Below are 17,133 nucleotides of genomic sequence, written 5' to 3'. Positions count from 1 at the left end.
CCCTCAATCTTAGTTGATATTTCCAAGCATGGAATTGTAGCAATGTTTTACAAATGAAGGACTATGAAGACCTTTTGTCAACAAATCATTTGTCTGATCATCAATAGATATATAGTTCACATCCAAATCACCTCTTTGAACTCTCTCCCTCACAAAGTGATAGTTTGTATCTAGGCGTTTAATCTGAAAGTGAAACACTGGATTAGCACTCAAGACTATAATTGACATGTTATTGTAGTGAACGAGATGAAGATTAGGCAAAATACCATCCAAATCTTTCAATATGTATCTCACCTAAGCAATATTAGCAAAGCTTCTGGAAACAAAATTTTGCTCCTTAGACTACCAGGATATTGGATTATTAGCAAGAAACACTTGATTAGTTGTCATTGATCTTCTAGTATTAAGATTTGTTGCCCAATCTAAGTTTGAAAAAGCATTAAGGTTTGATTTTGTATCTGCATAATAGACAATGCCATGCTGAATTGTTCCTTGGAGGTATCTAAGTTTTCTCTTCACTACTCCCAAATGAATATCAGTTGGTGTTATCATAAATTGACAAATAAAATTTACTGCAAAAGCAATATTTGGCCTAGTGAAGGTCAAATACTACAAAGAACCAACTATACTTTTGTAGGAATTGGGATCTGACATAGGTGTATCTTCTAACATCATCATCATCTGATTATGAGGCTTACGAGGAGTGTGAGCAGGTCCCTTCATGTGTGGGATTCATATACTCTCATACAAGAATAGTGATTATTAGGGGCGGTGGATTAAGGGCGGATATAAGGATTTGTCCCTATTAATCTTTATTAAGGGCAAAAATATAGATTTGTCTCTATTAATTGTAATAGAGGCGAAACAATAAACACCCCTATTAATGTTACTACTTTTAGGGGCGAAAAAAACCACATCTACGAAATTTAGTTATTAGGGGTGGATAAATGAGCCTCTAATATATACTTATTCCATTTTTTAATTTAATAGTTTACATTCGCATTTATCGTCTTATATTTAACTTTTTTCTTAATCATTAATCAAATAAATAAGACAGTATCATATTCTAGGATAACCAACACACACATTCCCCATATTTCTCTCTTCATCTTCTTTCACAGCACAAACTCCTCATCTCCATTTTTCTTGTTCCTTCCTATTCTTCTCCTCATCTCTATTTTCTTAGTTGATACATAGCTCTCCCTTTTTCTTGTTTCTTCACATCCTTCCTCTCATCTCCATTTTTCTTGTTCCTTCATGTTCTTCTTCTCATCTCCATTTTTATCCTTCTTCTTCACTTTTTTTTTATTTCGGATCTGACATTGTTTTCTCTTCATCTCTATTTTTCTTAATTTTCTAGCTTTCAATAGTCCCTTTGATGAGTCTAAGATAGTGAAAGAGCGATTTAAAAAGGTTCATAGTAGAGAAAAAAAACTAGCTTTATTTAGTTTGATTAAAGTTTTTTTTCTTTCTCTCAACTGTTGTTTTGCAGGTAAATTTGATGATGGGGTGTGAAAAATTTGAAGTGAAATTCGTTAGGTGTGTTCTTTATACATTTTTTTTCGTTTTATTTTTGCATAATATTAGTGTTATCAAAATGATGAATTACATCATAAACCCCTATTGGCTTATTTTAGGTTTGTTTTTTTGTCTAATTTGTAGGTTTTGTTTTCTCGATGTTTTGTGAAGGGTTTGAACATAATTTCATTGTTTTACGTAATTTGTTCGTTTCTTTTCATGGATGTGAGTTCTACATAGTCTGATTGTTTTGTTTCTTATGTTTCTAAAAATAGTGTTCCCCTAATTTGCTTTTACCTTCTGTGGTGTATCTACAGGACGAATCATGGAAGACACATGCTTTTAACTTTGCATCTTTTTGATGTTTGGGATGCAGAAGATTGATTAGACATATAAATTTTTTTTTAGACTACCATTTGTATCTACGGTTTAAACTTCTTCATGATACTTGTACCATTTGTATATAATCAATTGAAGTAAGAATTATTTTAATATTAATTTTTCTGTTAACAATTTATTTTTTCGTCTAGGTTGGTGGTGGAAAATAAAACTAATCGTAAATATATTTGACCCTGAAATATGAGAATACAATCAAATAATTAATGGGAGAATGAAAACCGTTTCAATTAATACATTTCCCAAAATGCAATAATAATAAATATAAATGTCATTAAATATATATAAAAAAGTATGGGCCTTAATAATCGTCCCTAATACTTTAAGGGGGCGTTTGTTTCACCTTCTTAAATGAGATTGGACTGGCTAGGATTATTGTCCCATGTTTGGTAAGCTTGGGGACTAACTTAAATGAGACTAGCCCGGACTCGTGTGGACTATCTCCCTCGCTAGGTCGTCTTAGCGAAACCCCCCGAAAACCACGGGACTGCTAAGACCTGCTTCGTCTCCTTTGTGTCGCTTGGCGTCCTCCCTTTGCGAAGACTTTGCTTCGTCTGCGTTGCGTCCTCTCTCCAACGAGATCACGGCACCACACCAAGACGGGTACGCCGCGCAGGTGGAGACGTTTCCGACGGACTCGCTGGTCAAGAGCAAGCTCTGCAAGGTCATTCTGGTGGTGCAGAGGGCGCATGGCGATCCATTTTCGAGAGACTAGTTGCAGGCGGAGGCACCCAGCAGGACTCGGAGGCGTTGGGTGGGGGGAGGAAGTTGCCGGTGCGGCGGAGGTACTCGAGGTCGACGAGGCGAAGGCCCTGGATGAAGTACTGGCATCCGGTGTTGAGATCGTAACGGCGGTGGTTATGGGAGACCATTCCCTCATCTCAAATCCGAGAGAACTACGACGGCGGCGGTTATGGGAGACCATTCCCTCGGAGGCGTTGGTTTTGATTTGATCTCAAAGTATGAACTGGGTTTTGATTTGATCTCAAAGTATGGAACTGGGTTTCGAAGAAGAGGAAGAGCTTTTAGAAAAAAGAAGGAAAAAATGAGAGAAGTAAGAATAAAATATTAAAAGAGATATAGATAAATTAATATAATATTAGAACTTATTAATTATCCTGCTTCTTAGTCCGCCACTGCATCAAACGCTTCATTAAGTTAGTCTAGCTTAGTCTATTCTAAGGCAATCCAGCTTAGTCCTTAAAGCTAGTCCAGTCCGAGATAGTCCGGTGTAACAAACGCCCCCTAAACATCCGCACTTAATATCGTTTGCACGTCAGACTTGCCTACATGGCAGCAAAACTATTAGGGGTGGATATGAGTGCTTAATTGCCCCTATTCATATAACAACGCTCTTTTTTGGTGCAATTCTAATATCCGCCCTCCTAACTATTAGGTGCGAAAATCCTCAATTTTTGCCCCTATTTCTAATTAATAGGTGCGAATGTATTGGCATCTACTTGTTCATTGTCTTGTAGTTATCGCATGCAAGGTCTCTCTTTTTCTCGAGGTGGGATTTATACTCGCAGCCCGTCCCTTCACATGTGATGAATTTTTAAGCCTAACACGTGAACAATACAAATTAGGTGATGTTGAGCATGTATGACCGTTGGGCTTCATGCATGGGACAACATGCTCTAATACTATAAAGAAATATGACTCCTCCTATTAATGTGGTGAGTAACTCAATTACTTAGAAGTATATGCAATGTCCCTCTTTCAATTAATGTGAGATTCATTATTAACAGGCACCTCACGTGTAACGAATTTTCAAACATAACACGTGGACAAGACTAATTGAGTGTTGTACAACACGTGTGACCGTTAAAATTCATATGTGGGGCAACATGTTCTGATACTATGAAAAAGTTGAGATTCCATCATAAAATCAACTGACAATATGAAAAATACTTAATTACTTATAAGCACATCCAAAATCTCTTTTATTTTTTTTATTTTTATAATTGTGGAATTATACTCTTAACAGTACATTCAGCTTTTTTTCTCCTTTTCTCCTTATCTAAGAAATAAACTATACATTTTGATTCAATATTTATGATGTCAAACCTTCTACTAATTATGAATGGAAGAGATCCCAGTCCATAAGGGAAAAAAACGACGACCACACTTTCAGGTCAGATATATATATATATATATATATATATATATAATAGATGTGTATATATATGGTGGGGAAAGTGCATAATTGGAGGGGAATGTTTGGATTCATTCTAGTTGGAACTTGGAATGCATTATCACTTCTGGAGGCACAAAATAGCAGTCAACAAGTTGAGACGGACACCAATTGAGAACTTGAGATCCATAAAACAATACAACTAAAAGGGTGGCAACTAAGTAGTCGTTCGTAACCAACTATAGGTGCTAACTAGTAACGGTAACTATCGATTTAACTCTAGCAGTATCCTTTTTTACTTAAAAATGAAAGGTCTACTTATTTAGATGACAAGTTCGATACCTAACATGTTTAGTACTTGTGTAGTTTACAATTTCACTCTAAAGCATCTTATATAAACTTTTTATTTAGGTAAATATATATAACAGGTTTGAATGTGCGCTAAATATGGGTATGCCCACGATTTCTGGAATCTCTAGTTGCCGTTGACAAGATTAGATTCGTCAGAATTAGAGTGGTACGTTTGGCCTAAGGAAGAGGTAAATGTATGCGAGGACTCCTAAGTTTCTCTTCATTTAACGTAAAAGGTGTTTTCGTCGCAATTTTCTATATTAATTATTTTTCATTTCTCTTGCCATTTGCATAGGTAATCCTCGAATGATGCCCAAATAAAATAAAATAAAATATAAAACAATTTATTAATCTACTAGCTGATTATTGCTTGGGCGAGAGAGAGAGAGAGAGAGAGAGAGAGAGATATATATATATATATATATATATATATATATATATATATATATATAACACCCTCATTTCCTTTTAGATGCATGATATTTAGGATAATAATAGATCACTCTTATCAAACTCAACGACAGGAAACTTTGTTTGGCACTCTGTTCCACCTTAATTAAATTGGGAAGTGGGAATGAAAAATGTAGGAGACCATTTTGTAGATTATATCTAAATTATCTTTTTAATAAAAGTGGAACCTACTTGTATTTTAAGATAGTTTACACATGTTCTACAAAATAAATAGGAATATTTACGAAAAAAATATATAAATTATATTTAAATTCTCACTACATTGTGAAATTTCATCTCATGAATCTCGATTAATTGAGTCTCCCGCTCCTGGTATTATTTTGAGACGTTCCGTATACAGGCCTCTTCAAACAAGACTTATTGCTATTGATTTGATGATTCTTATAAGGTGTGGTCAGGAAGAATTAATTATTGGGGGCAGACAGAACGGTAAAACAACAGTAGCCAACAAGGAAGAGCAAAAGCCTTTGAACATGTAATGGATCTCGAAGTGTACTATTTCTGAATGTCCGTGACCAAATCCACCCACATTAGAATTACTCGTTAAAGGTTGATCAAGTTTGATGAATTCACCAGCTTTTGAATAGGACAAAAAGATTGTCATATTTTACTAATATAATATATTGCTAATCTAAAGTCAACAAATAAACCTACCTATGATAATTACTTCCCTTGTCATAAGGTATTGAATGGACCTTTTTTCTTTTCAAATAAACGCATGCAGTATGATTGCATTTTCTTGTGAAATTATAACCAAATAGAAACATAGAAAAGGCATTCTAGAAGAGTAAAAGGTGATTTGCATATGACCGCTAGAAGAAAAGTAGAAGCCCTTACATCTTATCAAGCGGCCATTATTTGTAAAAATCCCCCGTTTCAAAGGGATGAAAAAAGATATCCTAAATACTAGTCCAAAAACATACTAAAAGTAATGTTCAAAACCTTACTGCCGGTGCCGGCAATCCTCTTGATGGACGATTTGTAAAAAGAAAAAAAAATATAAGCTAAGATCCATTCTATAAGTCCTCAAAACGGCTTGTGGTACTACCCAGACCCTAGGATGGTATAGCCTCGTATCCCCTAAACTTTTTGTCACAATAATAAAATAAAAAAAACTGATTGCTGGTTAGCGTATTAATACATGCATGTTCGATTGATGAAAATACCAACAATAGTATGACAAACAAAGGCTTAATTACCAAAAATATATGCAGGCTAATGTCATGTGCTCTATCGGTTGTACTAACGACTGAATAACTAGCTCCTGGTCTAGGAGAAAATCTCATTGGTGGCTAATAGTCTATGGCTTTCATTGTTGGAAGAAGTCTCCGAATCTCCTCTATTTGCTGATCTCCGAAGAAATTATTGAACTTTCATGTAGTAGTTTAAAACTTAATGAAATTTTTAGAGTTGTATACCAAATAGTATTTTGGAGTTGTGGGGGATAGTGCGGCTCTTCGCTTTACTCCTTTGGCAACCAATGTTCCTCTTATTTGGGACAACGATGTATTGGGAAGGACCATTCATCGTCCACAAGGTTCTCGGCAAGGGGGCATATCATCTTAGAGACCGGACCGGGTTAATTCACAAATTACCAATTAATGGGAAGTTTTTAAAGAAGTATTATCCGGTCATATGAGAGATGCAAGAATAGTCTGTTTCATTAATAAGCTCGTAAAAACGAGTATACAAGTACATATGTCGATCTATTTATAGCTAAATACCCTTAAGGTGAGGAGGGAAGGAGAGTTTCAAGAACAGCCTTCAATTCTAACCACCTCACTTCACCCATCATGACCTCGGCCTGCCGATTCCTCTTATCCATCTTCAGCTGCTTGACATGTCGCACATTAGCCGTATATTCGGTCAGGCAGGATTTACCGCCCGACTCAAAATCTCTTGCTAGCTCGGAAGCAACTATCGATCTCCAATTTTGAAGTTCCGCAATTTGACGATCAAGGTTGGCCAGCACTTCTTTTTTCGTTTTCAGCATATCGACCCGTGGACACAAAGCTTCTTGGATGATCATCACAGCTTTCAAGTCATCTTCGGCCCGAAGAGCTCTCTCGAAAATACCGAAATACTCTCGAGTTCGTTCTAGAGCAGAAGATGCTCGAGTAATAACTTCGTTGCTTAATTGACCATCAACCGCAAGATCGTTCAGATATGTCCCTACGGAGTCGAGGCCCTGGCACTCAAGAATTTGTGACGCCAAAAGAGATAACAATTATTGCAGCTTGATGAGGGCAGTTGGTTCGGCCGTTGATGCGGAAGGTTGTGTTGCTGTCGCTGAAGAGACAGCCGCCCCGAAGTAGTCACAATCAAGGCGTCGAGCTCGACCTCCCATGAAGGCTGCATAGGAAGAAAAAATATCAGCAAAAGGAAAATTAGATGGAATGCATAACAGAGGGAATGTGATTCTAGACATATTGAGAGGAGACTTCGGCCATGTCCTCTGGTTCATTGCTTGAACCTAAAGAACTTAATAGCCGAGCCCAGTGCCTAAGACCGCTTCTCAATTCACGCGGCTGATGGAGGTTATCTACACTTGATGGCCACTGAGGTGGCCAGGAAATATAGACAACACCCTTTGACGCATAGAATTGTCGGTGAAATGAACGTTTGGGCACCTGACATTTAATATTTTCCTGGGTTCAAAGGCGTCATAATAAAATTAATAAAGAAAAGGGAGTGAGCCTTACAAAAGCCGAGGTAACTTCTTGTGGAGGAATGTTAAGGTTTTCATCTTGGGGGTGGAGCGGCGTTTCTGCCGTCACCTCAGGCTCGACCAGAGGTCTCTTCCTGAGATCGACTGTTGAAGGATCCGGTCGAGCAGTCGCCTCAACCAAGGGAGGAAGATTAACGGAAGTATTTTTGGTTGGTCGAGGGCGACTCGATAGCGGGATCTCGTCACCCTCATCACTCTCATCATCCTAAAATAAAAGCCTTTAGAATTGTAAACTTGGTAAAATGAAGAAGGGTCGTTAACGACATAGCCATACCTCTTCTAAGATTACCGTTGATTGTTTCTTCAGATGATTTATCCCGACGGGTGAGGTTGTCTTCTCCAGGACAGGCACAGCAGTTGGCCCCAGGACTATAGGTCCCTCGACCAGCGGAGCTGTCCCTAGATCAGCCACGACCCTAGGGACAGCTTGGGTTGCTTGGCAAGATGCCGTTGGCCGTTCTTCCGTTGGGGCCGGAACGACCCGGGCAGGGGGAGAGTTGCTTGTTGCGGTTGTCCTGGTAGTATGGCTGGAAATCACGTGGATCTTCCGTTCCCCTTTCATCGCCAATATCTTGATGCATTTTGAGGGTTAGGGAGCTTCGCCGGCCACTTCAGCTTCCGTGCGAGGTCGTTTGCCTTGTAAGGGTTGTACGGCTGTTTTACTCCTATTAGAAAGAGCATATTTCTTATTGGCCGCAGCTGCGGCGATCATGTCCGCTTTCTTCGACGACCGACCATCTGAGAAAACAAGATCACATTAGAAATGGGTAGTGATAATCGAAAAGAGAAATAGAAGAAAGGGTAGCCGTCTACCTCGGGTCGGTTCTTTGGATTGGGAGGCAGAGATTCTCCTTGGCCGATCATCGAAAATTTTGTCGGTGATGTTTTCGACCGCAACCACAAAGAAGACTCCAGTGTATTCTTCCCAACAGTCACCGAAGGTGTTTGTGCCGAGAGATTCAGGAAGAGTTGGTCAGAGGTGAAATGTTTTGCACCGATCCTGAAACTCTTTCTCGGAGTCTCTGCACTCTCTCTTCGATAAGCCAGAAAGGCGTTCTCGGCTGAAGAGAGAACAGGAAGTGAGTAGAGGGACCGGACAACCTTGAAGGTATCCAAGTTTTCGGGCCGTGAAATAGGGGTGGTAAACTTCCTAACTCGCTCGGCGAGGATCACAACCAAGGGGAAGGTCACGTGCTAGCACGATCGACCCCCAATTCTGGCGGAGGGCAGCATCTTCACTTTCATTCCAGGCTGATGATGGAAGCCTGATGGAGCAAGGGTGCTCTCGACGACGACACACTAAAAATTCGTCGTCGAAGATGACTTCTAGGCCAAAAAGGTACTTGAAGACTTCTTCGGCCTGGTGAAGAGGCGGCGACCGAGATGCCAACTGAAGGCCAAATGAGGTAGTAGGGTGAAAGGCAGAGATATCCGCCCGAAGTATGGTGAAATAGACTTGTAGCCAGAGTTGGAAGACCCAGAGGAGACCATTCTGGTTTGGGTCAACTTTTCCAATAGTCGCCTCGGCCAGGCAGTGGAGAAGGTTGGCGAGAACGGTCGAGCTAAGCGCCAGGGTGTGACCATTAGCCAGGGCCTCGGCCATCGGCATGTTCTCGACCAAACACTTGTTCGACCGGGTACAACAAATGAATTTGTTGTACCAGTAGAATAGAAAGGCTTCATGTTCTCCCTTTCTAAAACTTTCCTTGCCTCGGCCAACGAAGTAGAGGATGAGGATGTTGTAGTTGAAGAAGTTCTTGTGTAGCTTCTGAACCTCTTCTTTCGAAGGCCCTCGACCATCTCAACTCAATGTTTCGACGGCTCGATCTTCGAAGAGCGTCTTAAGGTCAAGATTTGACGGATGCCCAAAGAGAGCGGCATCTATTGGGATGCCAGATGGAGGAGTCCCAAGAATAGCCGAGACGTCAAAGATGGTAGGGCCGAGAGGGCCCAAAGGAAGGACTATGGTGTTGGTGGCCGAGCACCAGAGACTCAGCGCTGCCATGAGGAGTTCTTTATCCATGGTTAGCTCTATGGTCGAAAGCTTGATGGCATCATAGATACCAAGAGTCTTCCACTATTGGCTGAAGAAGTTTTCCATTTGGACGACCCAAGCCACCCAGTTGGCATTGGTCATGGGCTAGGCTCCTTGGGGCCTCGATAGGTCCCATTTTGACCAGTCGAACCCTTGCAACAAGGATGTCAGGCAGTGAGCCTTGAAGAGGGTGGTGATAGACGAAGGAACTACATCCTTAAAGAGTGGCCCCAATATTTGGTGGGTAGCGCTCAGGTCACCCTTGAAAAGCAGAGTTTTGATGGCGATCTGATCGATGAAGCTCTTGCATTTGCTGCATTTGTCGTTGAGCTTGGAAACGAAGGTGCTGGAAGTCATTTTGGAAAGCCTGGAAGGGTTTGGAAGAATGCTTGGGAGGATTTTTAGGGTAAGAGTTTGTTTTCTGGGATTTAGAAAGCAAAATGGCTGAGAAAGTCTTCGAAGGTTTTTGGAAACGTGAATGCAAATGAAGGAAATTCAGGTATTTATAGGCATTTTGGAAGGAAGATTAAACGTTTAGTATTCAGAAGCGCTAGATTTTTGAATTTAAAGGAAAAATCGACCGGGAAATGGCCAATCATTTCGGATATCTCGGGAATCTCCAAGGATATGATCGAGGTTTTCGGGGATTTAGGACACATGATTGCGTACGATGACGGATTTAATGCATTGATGAGGAAGAGACGTTTCGACAGGCGCACGTTTTCGAAGGCCATGATGGAGAGTTGTTAGGTTTATCGGAGATTCGACATGTGGCAGGACGTCGGGAATAACAAAGATCGTGCAATCATATTCCATAAATGTGCATGGTGATGGTTATCGAGAACAGTTAAGTCTAAAAAGCAAAAGATGCTTTTGTTTCTTCAAGGTCGAGATTCGACCAAAGGTTGGCAGTCGACGACCTCAGAAGCGAGGGGGCAATGTTTGGGCCCGAAATAATATTGTTGGGCCAAGTGTAGGTTTGTGCTCGGCCCAAAGCCGTTTCAAAAATACTATGGACTGTTTGGTGATCTCGGGCCATTCAGTAGGGATGGTCGAGTCCTATCACAAGAATGAGTAGTTCAGATAAGCGAAGGGGCCTATGAAGTCCTAGTGCAATTAGGATTCTCGACCAACAATGAATAAAGCCTTAAAAATGGGTGAGTTCAAAGTCCTAATGGAGGTAGGATTGGTCGAAGCAAAGTTGGAATGGAACAAGAAATCTCAATCCAGATATGATTTTAACTCGATCTTAAAAAGGAGTTTGTGCTATAAATATAAGACATTATGCAACAATTCGGGACCTCTAATTCAACACACAATTGCCCTGCGCAAAATGACACACCCCGTCCCGAAGGAGGGCATGCTGGCCGTCACGTGAGAGTGACGTAACCATTTACACAGTACGGAAGCTTTAAAATATACAATTTCTAAGATGAAACACCCAAAGGTGAGTCCTAATTTTTGGTCCATTCTGTCAGAACACCGTTGAATTTCCTCGTAGTCACCACACCTTTGCAATTCTTGAACCTGGAGGGGCGCAAAACAAAGTTGAGTGGGTCAGCAAAACAATTCTTTTCCAAATCCAAACACTTCTCAAAACTTTGTAACCCCTCGCCGTAAAACAAGTATAATTTCCCAGAAAATAAACATATATACGTATGCACAAATATGCCAAACATGCTCCAAAATATGCCATTCATGCTCGAGAATATGCCACATCAGAATCTCATAATAAATGTAAGTGCTCAAGCATAACTCATAACAATAATATATAATCTGGCAGCCGGGAGTCACCTAACGTGACCTGTACGGCTGCATATAGAGCTCCAATCTCAACTCAATAACTGAATCTGCACACGAGTCGGAACCACCTAACGTGGTCTGTACGACAGGACTGGGTGTATCATATACGCTCTAGTGCTACGATCACGTGAAGACTGTGCGAATAATCGCGGGTCACCTACGAGTCGGAACCACCTAATGTGGTCTGCACGACAAGGCTATGCACCTACTTGGATCCAAGGCGAGCGTGTGGTGCGGGTGAACATCACGTGAAGGACTCTGCCCCTCTCTGGGCGGGAGCACTAACACCGGGGGTGCAGATTATGAGCTCTCTAAGCATCTCAAACTACTACTGAAATACAAACATGAATACCACTTTCCTGGCACTTACCTGTGCGTCCACAACACCAAATACACATATATAAATGTATACCGCTACTAATGCATGTGATGATAGTATTTCAATCGTATTCCAAACGTATTTCATACGTATATCAAATGTATTTCAAATGTAGCTTACCTGGGCCTCCTCAACACCATGCAACAGTATGCATAATTATGGTAATGCACATATTAAAATGTGATGCATATATGACAGGATATTTAATTCGTATTTCTTTTAAAATACGTTTTCTGGGAAATACGTCAAGCATACATATATATATACTGAAAAGTAACTGCCCACTCACTGATCACATCGACGTCTATTAGGTCCTTGAGCCTTCCCTAGATTGGTTACATTCTTCTTCTGTATAATTTTCACCTATACAAACAGTAACCAACTTGACGTTATTTAACGCACATACACCAAACATTCGTCCATAACTTTTTCATACGTTGCTCAATTTGGGTGTATGAATATACCACGGTGATCTACACGACGTCACGAACGTGTGACAATTTTCAGAACTCAATTTGGAGCTCTCACGCTCCCCCACGCGCGCGTCTTCTTCCTCGCGTCGCCCACGCGCGCGTCTTCTTCCTCGCGTCGCCGGACTGGTTTCGCCGGCGGTGGGTGTTTTGCCGGAATTTCTGGGTAAACTTCAAAGTGTCATAACTTCTTCATTTCTTAACCATTTTCAACGTACTATATATCAAAATGAAGGTATTGACGAGACGAACACATCCATACCTGCCTCGACCCCTAACTCGCCGTGGATTCGCCGGAAAAAACCCCGAAAGCTCCGGCCAAACTTTGAACTTGTCATTCTCCTTGTTCTTACGTCCATTTTTCACGTAATCTATACCAAAATGAAGCCCTAATCATAATCTACCACGTTGGACTAGTTTTATGGCCTAAAAACAACGGAATCAAACTTTTCCAAAAATACGAAAATTCGGCCAAACTTACAGTTCGTGATCCCGACGTCCAAATCCTTCAAACGAAGCACTCCGAGCTTCCTTAGGACCTCACCAAGCTTCCTACAAGCTTCAAAATCCCAAAAACATCAAGTTTTGCGTGTGCATGAACAGTGCACACGCACAGTGAAATTGAAATCCATATTTTCCGAAGTGAAACTCACCTGAAATTGGTACCATCGTGTTCGTGTGGTCCTCAAGAGTACGATGGTGGTCTTAGATCCTTCGTTGGTATAGTTTTAGGGTGGTTTGTGGGTGGTCCGTGTGAGTTCGAAGGAGAGAGAGAGAACGGAGAGTGAATGAGAGATTTGTGAGGGAGGAGAGAGAGAGAGACAAGGTACGGGAATGAGGGAGAGATTTGAGGGAGGTGGGATCCTACCCAATCCCCAAATCATCAAGTTACAACATATTTTACGCCCCTTAGTCCCGTTTAAGGGCATTTTCATAACTTCACGTCCTCGGAATTAAAATTCTGGGACGGGTTGTGACAACCTTCCCTCCTTATAGAATTTCGTCCCCGAAATTCCAACAACCAACTTAATCATCTAAACTCATACAATAGCTTCGGATAAATCTCTCTCATCCGATTCTCCCACGTAATTTCTTCCACTGAATGCTTTCTTCACAAATTCTTTACCAATTACACTGTCTTAATTCTCAATACATTCTTTTTCCAATCCAAAGTCGTCTTTGGTTCCTCAACCAGTTTAATCCGGATTAATTCTCAACAGTTGCACCGGAACTCCATGTGACGAATCTGCCACCTAGTGACAACGCATCGAAATATAATACATTATGCACCTTAGCCAATTTTGAAGACATCACCACTTGTATGCAACTTTACCTACTCTTCGATGATCACATAAAGTCCGAGGTACTTAGGACTCAATTTGCTTTCCTTTTCAAGCCGAATCATACTTTTCTAAAGTGAAAACTTCAAAATTATAAGATCATCTACGTTAAACACTCGATTAGTGACATGTTCAACTATTAATCTCTTTTGCCATTCCTGGCTACTCTCAGGTTAAACTTAATCACCTGAATAATTTGAGAAGACTCATCCATAGTTTCAGGGCCTACCAAAACTCTTTCGTGATCGAATATTCTCTATCCAGAAGTATTTCTTCCACAAATCAACAAAAATCGACACATTTCATGGTCCTTATGGCGTTACTTTGGAAACTGTGCAACCAACATACTTAAGAAACTCAGCAGTTCCGTAACCCAAATCTCTTCTCCATAAAACATATAAGTACTGTTGCACTGTGGTTGTTACTCAACACTGGAGTAAATGTACTAACTTGGTACATTGATCAACTAACACTTCAAGTTCAATCATAACCATCCTATTCTCGAACTCAGCAATCTTTCTTTTTCCCTTCTTTCTTTACCTTGGTTAATTCTTAATTTTCGTCGTTAACCATTTGAGTCTTGAGTATGACCTTACTAAAAAGACTTAATTTGAAAATTAGCAATTACAACTTCTTCTCAATCTTTCATTCTCAACTTTACTTCAGTTGATTTCCAATCCACAAGAAGACAATCTTGGCAAGCGTGCCAGACATCAACTCTTACCGCAGTCTTCTCACCAAGTGCATCAGCTAGAACAATTTTACGATCACCCTGGTCGTACAATCATGTTTATTAAACAATTCAATCCACCTTCGCTGCCTCATATCAAAATCCTTCCAAGTAATGGATATTGGAGACTTTTTTTTTTTTTTTTTTTGGATTCGTAAAAATCTTGCATTCTTACCAAATATAATGTCTTCATAACTTCACAGCAAGAATGGTAATCATGACTTCCAAATCACCAGTAGGGTAATTCATTTCATGAGGTTCCTTTTGTCGTGAAACGTATGTAATCACCCTAACATTTGCATCAACATGCATCCAATACCATTCAAGAAACATCACTAAAAATTTATGATTACCACTATTCTCTGGGAATACTAAATTACGTGCATGAGTGAGGAAATACTTCAGTTGTTGAATCCTTTGCTCACAATTTCCTTCCCCCTCATACATAACCTCTTTTCTCAACAATCTCGTCAATGACAAAGCAATGACTGAAAAATCTTTCACAACCATCCAAGATAGTCTGGTAAGCTAAGAAATTCCGAATCTCAATTACGGCTCGTGGTTATTCCAATTTCTCAATTCCTGCTGCCTTTTAAAGATTCACTTGAATACCTTCAGCAGATATAGCAAATCTTAGAATGCCACTTGATTCATTTAACTTTAGCATTTGCTAAACTTAGCATACAACCAACGTTCTAACAATCTTTACTTAACCGACTTAATATGTTTACATGCTCTGCTCTGGCTCAGAATGTACCAGAATATCGTCCATGAAAATGATAACAATTTATCCATCAACTTATGAAACAGCGTGAGTATCCGCATAGCATCACCAAAATTTATAAAGACTATAACAAGTCCAGAAAACAATCTTAGGATCGACGTCGCTCAAAATCTTCAATTGGTAATGGACAGACTTCAAGTCGATCTTTGAAATTACTTAAATACCTCTGAGCTGATTCATTAAACATCAGTACACCATCATGGATAACGGTTCTCAATCGTTACCCGATTCTATGGTCTATAATCAAAGCACAGCCTTAACGTCCACTTTCTTTCTCACCAATAAACTGGGGTTCCCCCAACGTAATGTACTAGGTTGAATAAAAACCTTTATCAACCAATTTCCAATTCTCTTAGTTCAAAAGGCAACATTCTATAATATAAGGTTTGTACCTGGAGACAAATCAATAGTGAACTCTACATCTTTGACTGGCGGCAATCCAAGTAAATTCTCAGGGAAAACGTCAGGTAAATGTTTGACTACTCCCACTTCTTCCACACTACTAGAAGTGACATCACTTAGCACCACATGATATAAATATCCTTGGCAGCCTTTTGATAATAATCTCTTTGCTCTCACAGCATAAATAACGGCCTGCCTCACTCCACTTTGCATACTTACAAAAGTAATCTCTAGTCATCCAGACCGATGGAAAATAACATATAATCAATTCAACATTCGGCTATAAACATAGCTCATACTCTTTCATTCTAATCAACTCAGCCCTCGGCTGCATATATAACTCATAATTAACTCATCATAATCAACTCAGTCATCGACTGCATATATAGCTCATAATCAACTCATCATATCATGTATATCTTGCACACATTCAGTACCACCTCGCGTGGTCTGCAACTCATCACTGTATATAACATAATATGCTCTAGAATAACATCGAAATCCACAATCTAATGAAACAAAAATAGCTGGCAACAATACATACTCTACTATTACTGAGCACTCTAAATAAGTACGATACTAACATAGGATAACCTACCGGTTTACTTGCTTAACGAATCCACGAATAAGTTATTAATATTACGGTCTGCAGCCCGCAATACTGATAAATCATCGTTGTCTCGATAAGTAAGCAACAATTCCTGAAGGTGTTACATTTCCATCTTACTCCACACAGGGATAATTACATATAAACACCTCAATCATGCTCCATCATCACTTTCTTTGGCAACATCATTCATAATACGAAATACATCAGCCAGAGTCAACTAGAATGACTTGTACGGCTAATTCTCTAGCTCAACTATTTATGCTAGCATATTAGCCAGAGTTACCTATAGTAACCTGTACGACTTACTCATCAATTCCTCATGTGTCAGCCGGATCCACCTTTCGTGGTCTGTTCGGCTGAACATTCAACTTATCAAACATCTTGGCACCCACAGTTCATATAACCCAAACTAATGATCCAAACACCTGCTGGACTGATATTGGTGGTATCAAGGAAACTGTCGGGTAATAACTAATTCTAGGGACAATTCATAACTCTATATCCCTTCTGTCTATACAAACACATTCACTGATTCCACACTTTCCAAAGTGTTTAGTCTTGTACCTGCTGCACAAGGTACATTTCCCTTACTCGAGTCAGCTTGACTCTGAATCTGGAATTTCCAGTAAATCTATCACTTTGACTTTGACCAATGGCATTAAAACCTCAGTTGGAAGAATTAGCTCTAGCTTCACTTCCCTTGAAGCTCTGAATCTTTCTATATTCTTGATATGACGAATCATTAACTTTATCGTCCTCTTTTGATTCCCATTCTTTTATCATTCTTCTTTACTCTCGCTGAACATGTTCTCAGAGTCCTCAAAGCTCAACAACATCTTGTATACTTCTGGTAAGAATTACAATGGATAGTGGTCACCCAAAATACCACTGCCTTATGCCACCCAGCCTAAAACAATATAACACTTCAATCAAAATAGCAGCAATATTCGAATGGGACGAGGCAAGTCTGAGAACTTTCTAT

The 17,133-nt window shown here is 39.9% G+C and overlaps 1 long non-coding RNA gene across 1 annotated transcript; it reads right to left on the bottom strand.

Moving 5' to 3' along the window:
- Positions 1 to 12,547: 12,547 nt before the first annotated feature.
- On the bottom strand, positions 12,548 to 13,347 carry LOC125470609. Its single transcript, XR_007252906.1, has 3 exons — positions 12,939 to 13,347; positions 12,767 to 12,844; positions 12,548 to 12,656 (listed from the first exon to the last, which is right to left on the bottom strand). It is a non-coding gene; the product is annotated as an uncharacterized LOC125470609 (long non-coding RNA).
- Positions 13,348 to 17,133: the final 3,786 nt, after the last annotated feature.

This window comes from the organism of the source record quoted next, unplaced genomic scaffold (assembly GCF_019419815.1).
Source record: "Pyrus x bretschneideri cultivar Hongxiangsu unplaced genomic scaffold, Pyrus_bretschneideri_v1 Contig50, whole genome shotgun sequence".
In the NCBI taxonomy this organism is placed as follows: Eukaryota; Viridiplantae; Streptophyta; class Magnoliopsida; order Rosales; family Rosaceae; genus Pyrus; species Pyrus x bretschneideri.
This window is presented reverse-complemented; position numbering and strand designations above follow the sequence as displayed.